Here is a 6,515-nt window from a genome sequence, read left to right as displayed (position 1 = left end):
CTCCTGGTTTAATGTCTGATTAATAAAAGCTTACGTTTTGTCCTTGAAATAAAGTTAATGTGCCTTGCACTGTCCAAATCTTATGTATATGTCTGAATAATGATATTGGTATTCTATGTAAAATTAATTTAAATGTATATGCTTTGACTTTATTAATGACTCGTTCAATGTGCGCTCTATGTTTAATATTTTTCTGTGTAAGAAGATTTGTCGCTTAATTCAACATTTTTATGTAGTATAGTTAACATACAGTCAAATGCGAAAATATAGATCATACTTTCAATTGCGGGAATATATTGCTGAAGAAGTTTAGCTGTTACTTTTATATGAAATAAGATATACATTTATGACTTATATATTTAATATTTTGAACTGAATAATTCTGCGATCGGCCTAAATTAAAATAAAGTGAGCAAATTCATATTAAAATTCCGATCACAGACAAATGAGTAAAGAGAGAGAGAGAGAGAGACGATTCGTGGTGTATTACGTATGCTATCATATTATACCATGCACATTAGTGACACACACGGCAGTTTCAATATAAAGTTTAGTACCGCTCGTCGGCATTACATATTCCTAACGCACACCTCAGCACCACTTCCTTCGAAAAAAAATGTATCAAACTTAAAAGAATAAGTCAGTAACGGGTTCTAAGTGAAAGCTTGTGGGAAGCAATAGCTGGTTAGCAACAAGGTAAGTGCACTGAATAATCCGCGTTATCTTATTGGTCAGTATCATAGATAACAATTAGTTTAATTGACAGCACGGATCATCCAAAAGAGCCATGACTGATAAGTCAACATATATATAACGGAATTACTTTTTTTTTCTAAAAAGGAAGATTATCTAGCCGGTAGCCTGGCTAGTGTAATGCCAATACCTCGATATTGAATCAACAAAAATATATAATCGTACATGTACCCCATTTTTCTTCAAATGCTATTTCAGAACTTAATTAACTCTTTATTTAATTTATAATACCCTGAAACACATTTAAAATCTTAATCTAAAATACAAATGTATTTCACCACCACTCACTTATTCATTTTGACACTGTTTATACTCTAATTTCAAGTACACAGGTAAAAAGAGGCGACAAACGGGGCGATCCGATATACGAAATTACGAAATATTTGCAAATTTAATTTTTGCGGCTGGAAGAGACCCGCAAAATATCGCAAAAATTACCTACCCTTAGAAATAACCAGTTATACGGTAATGTGTAGTCACAACATAAATCTATTGACATTTTCATTTTGTAAAAAGAAGAAAAACATAAACAAGAAATAAATAAATTAAATAGAAAAACGAACTGTACCTAAATCAACCAACACAGTTTTGTTCTTAAAAGCAGTAATAAAATGGGAAACTTGTCTAGTATTGACTTCCTGTTTAATGTTATTCACCAGTCTACATTTTCTCCTCCTTTTCATAAGTATATGATAACCAAAATATTACTTACCACACATTCCCTAAAGTACCTTTAATATCTACATTGCAGTTTATTACATACAAATTAACTGTCGTCACCATCACACTGGATATCCGGCTATCCTTACGCCCGCTGGACAGAAAACCCGCTGGCAAAAGAACTCCATTGTTAATGGGTGGGTAGAGTTCTTGAAACGAAGCTAATCCCTGCAATTCAGCTTGGCAGTTTTATCAAAGAATGGACATTCCTTACGTTTGCAGCTTCTAGTCTGAAAACGATCGTTCTATTTTTAGAAGTTCCTTAACAATAGATCTAACAAAGTCCCAGAGTATAACGCAAATGTCTTTGTTTATGAACAATCGACGTTCGGCGGGTCCACGTTTGGCAGGGAGAAATTAGTCGGGATGACCTTCGTCTGGGGCAACGTTCGGCGCGGTGACGTTTGGCAGACCGCAACAACAATTTTCAGCGCGGCGACGTTTAAAACGCCAGGACGACTTTAGACGGGGTACCATAACGACTTTTGTCGTTTTGTTGAAATGACGGATTGGTACAAATCAGCCACGTACTATACAGCTCTTTGGGCAGATACAACATGAATGTTGTTTGTTACATGAAATTAATGTTAAATGTGCGTGACGTTTGCACCTAACAGCGTGCAGTTGGCAGCCTAGCAGCCTAGCAGCCTAGACACTATTTCCACAATCATATTTACAAACACGAGCATTACATCTAAGTTAACAAAGTTTGTTAAAAAACAAAACATACATCAATGAAAATAGTACAAACAAACAAGGAAAATGTTAATCCAACTAATTCGAAAACAAGCTGCTTAAAGCTTACATGAATTCCGCTCCATATTATTAGGCTTGTATAGTACATTTCTTATCACAATATTGTCTAAAAAGTCATTCATGTAGTTCATTACATCTTTAACTGTTGCTCTAGACAGCAGTTCTGAGAGTTTCAAAAATAACAAAAAGACTCCGGAACCTCCACGAGTTATCATATGACACCCGCCATGAGAAAACCAACATAGTGCGTTTGTGACCAGCATGGATCCTGACCAGCCTGCACATCCGGACAGTCTGGTCAGGATCCATGCCGTTCGCTTTTAAAGACTATTGCAATTAGACAAACAGGATGCGCAGGCTGGTCTGTATACATGCAGGTCACAAAGCAACTATGTTGGTTTTCTCATGACGCGGCTCATATGCAGATCTACTATACATTGAAGAAAAGTAATGCCGACGAAATCTATTTTGTTGCATTTTGATGGTTATGCCAGTCACGAAAAAATAATCTGGAATGTCTCTACGATAAGAAACATTGAAAAATAGTCAATGGTTTACGATGGAAGCTAAATTACTAATTGTTGTTCATAGTATCCATATGCCAAAAAGTGCGTTGTAGGTGTGATTGAAATAGATTGGTCATGGCCATGGTCCTCACAGTATACCTTTGGATAGGATTAAACATGTACAATGTCATTTCTTTCTCTCTGGTGCCAGTACAATATACAAAGTAAACTCTAATTAATGCTAGTAAAGCTTTTATCTTAGCAATAAACAGTCGACATTATGTATCAAACAAACATGTTTACCCACTTATGTCCTATCCGATATAATTATAATGAACACTTACATGAAATTATTCCAATGGCGGATTAATTTACAAGAAAGTAAGCTTAGTTTTTGAAAAAAAGTAAATAAATGGTAACTTTCTAATGTAAAACCTGCATGTCCTTTTTAATCATTTTAAATTCATGCAATTTTTTATTTTATTTATTTATTTATTTATTTTGATAATTATTACCACAAATGCCAAACGTGGTAATTAAGAGATATTGTTTCTGGGCATGAACAATCGTACATTGCTTTATTTTTGTAACGTAAGGGCAGATAAGTATGAGTATTAATATCATGAAACCTTGTGTTTTGTCCCTTTTGGGTTTTTTTTTATTGCCATTTTTACACGTTACTATATTCGTCAGGTTTCATATAAAAAAAGTATGTCCAAAACTGGATCCAAAACCTTGTGCTGTTGATTTTCAAGAATTGTTTATGGCTGCGCATAACCTCTTTAATATCTCCGCAGAATGCTGATTTGTTACTCTTTCCAAGTGGCATAACTTACAGCTTTACAATACACAAGCAGCTAAAACGGAAATAAGGTCTAATTCAATGCTTCGATTATGCTCTTGGACCCTTTATACTGTTTGTTTTGACCCGAGTACTTGATCTGGACACGGTGAACTTCTATATTATGTGCAGTTGCACTCTTACGATATATAAGAAATAAACATCAGCGGAGACCATTCCGGTCAGTATAACACTGTCAATAGTTGCATTTATCATCTTTGTAACAACGTTACAAATGGAATCATCGTGTGTTTGTTGCAAGCCTGATGAAACTCGATCCTGATGCACTTGGAATCTAGTTAACATTCCAGAAATCAACACTGCAGTTATTATTTTGTTGCTAGTGCTGTTAAGGTTTAACTGATTGCTACTTAAAACTGTTGCCATTGTTACTGCTGTTAGTTTGTTACTGCTAGTAACTGCTAGTATTGTTGGTAATGGTTATTGTTTTAAGACTGCTGTTCCTACTGTAACTATTTGTTACTGCTGTTTTTTCTTCTGCTTGTTACTGACGTAATTGTTGTTACTAGCGTGACCATTGCTATTGCTTTTACAGATTTGTATTGCTGTCACCGTTCTTACTGTTTGTTTAAGCTGTAACAGTTGATACTGCTGTCCCCGCAGTTTCTGTTGTTTCTGTGTGTTACTGTTTTTGATGTTGTAAGTCGTGTGACTGTTACTTTTACTTTTGTAACTGTTTGTTACTTTTGTAACTATTAATTACTAGTGTAGCCGCTGTTACAGTTTACTAATGCTGTTACAATTTGTACTGTTGTTAGTGTTTGTTACTCTCGTTCTGCTGTTATAGTTTACTAATGATGTAATGTTGTTTCTGTTTGCGTCTGCCGTCAATGCTTTTACTGTTTGTTACAGCAGCAAATGTTAATTACTGCAGCTGCAACTGTGTGTTACTGCTATCACTTTTGTTACTGTTATAGCTAGGGATAGCAACGAATATTCGAATATTCGTTGATAACACGAATCTTCGAATACTGTTTCGCTATTCGAATATTCGGGAAAATATTATGAGGTCATAAAAAATAAATAAAAACCAAATGAAAGAACAAAAATGTTAGTTTATCTAATATGCCTAAATCCACTTTTATTATAAATCGTGCGAAAATGGCTTCTGTCGTGTGTCATTTTGTATATTACCGTGCCGAGATGGTACATTACTATGGTGATGACAGTTTACCCAGTAGTTAATACCGCTAATTATTTACATTTAGAAAATTCTAATGGTCACAAATTGAGGTAAATCCGTTACAACATGTACAGCTTGCCTTGTTTTCGGTAGGTGCGAAGCGCGTGTAATAGAAAATCAGTAGACGAAACTTGAACCACGGGGGAGGAACTGTTACACAAGACTCGGTTGTGGAGGATATCATGTTACAGATTTAGGATGCTTCTGTTACAGTATTCCTGGATAACGTTACAGCATTCGGAGGATAATAATAGCTGTCGGTATTTTGTTTGCCAAAGATGTGGTAAAGATTTATCTCTTTTTTCCAAAAATAAAAATTGTGTTTCTAGATCAGTGATATGCACGTCTGTTGAGACATGGCTTAACCTGCGAAACGCAGTATATTGATGTCAATCAAGCGTTTTATGAAAAAAAATGAAATTTTGATAGAAAAATATCTAAAAGAAATTGATTAAAAGATATTCCAACCGTATTTCATGCTAATTTGCATTGATTAAAACCCTCTTCAGGCATGGACTTATAAAACTAGGTAGAAAAATTACTGTTGATCTAATATTTCGTGGTTTTATAGAATGTTGCAGTTTAGCAGGATATGTTACAGTTGTGGGTTGCTGCTTTTGAATGTGTTACAGATTTTGGATGATACTTTTTCCTTCTTCAGGATTCTGTTGTTATATGTAAATACTGCTAAACAACATTTATTTTGTCATTTGAGGCAGTCAGATATGTATTAGAGTGGCGTTGCTGTAACGACGTTTAAAAACACAGGAAAGTCCACCTAACGGGAGAAGATGTCGGTTGTGGTATGTCAAGAATCACATATGATGAACAGTTGATGATACAAGTTATGCAGAGCAAATCTCCCATCCCTTTTCCATGCAAATTGACCGATCGTTTGAACAATCTCTAAATACATCGGTTGTTAAATGTTTTTCCGTAACCTCTAAATAAATCACCAAAGATATCGCGGAGCGAAATCGAAAAATGTTTTAAGTGTGTATTTATTTATATTCACATAGATTAATTACTTTCGTTCAAATCTAAAAAGAGAGTGAGTTACTATGTTTATAAGGTAACTCCTAATTTTTGAACAACCCGAATTTAATGTGCTCGTGCTCGCGTTTACGCAATGCCTACAGTCCTGAGACCTGCCTTCTAATGGCGCACAGTCCTGAAAAGCCCTTGCCACCGTCATACACACAAAGGCAAAGACGCATATACCTTTAGATGAAAATCCTGAAACAATATCCATTTTAGCTATGAATTGCGTATAAAATCCTCTGTTAAATGATTTAGGCTCCTAACTGTGACCAAACAGATTCAATGCTTCAGATTAGCCTATTTGATTGTGCATGCTTGCCAAATCTTCATTGCGCAGATGCATATCTGCTTGTAGGCAGCTACGCGCCTGCAAGCAGACTATGATTCGATGGTTGTTCCAACAGTAAACACGTATACATGTTTAACAAAAAAGAATCTTTTGTTATTTGAAATGAAGTTTTATTGCACATGTGCGAGTTGTCGTGAGAAAAGCCAATTAATTTCTTAAGTTCACTATTACCGATTCCGAGAGGATATTTTCTTTCAATCTTATTAGTAATTGAAATCGTTGATAAAGACACGCATTGCCAAACTCTTCTGAAGCTAGGACACATCGTTTGCTAGCTTAATACATGTAGCATAAACAGGTACTATTTATGAAAGATTATTAAAGTGCAAACGACGATTCAATGCG

Source organism: Mercenaria mercenaria, chromosome 13 (assembly GCF_021730395.1).
Source record: "Mercenaria mercenaria strain notata chromosome 13, MADL_Memer_1, whole genome shotgun sequence".
Classification (NCBI taxonomy): domain Eukaryota; kingdom Metazoa; phylum Mollusca; class Bivalvia; order Venerida; family Veneridae; genus Mercenaria; species Mercenaria mercenaria.
This window is presented reverse-complemented; position numbering follows the sequence as displayed.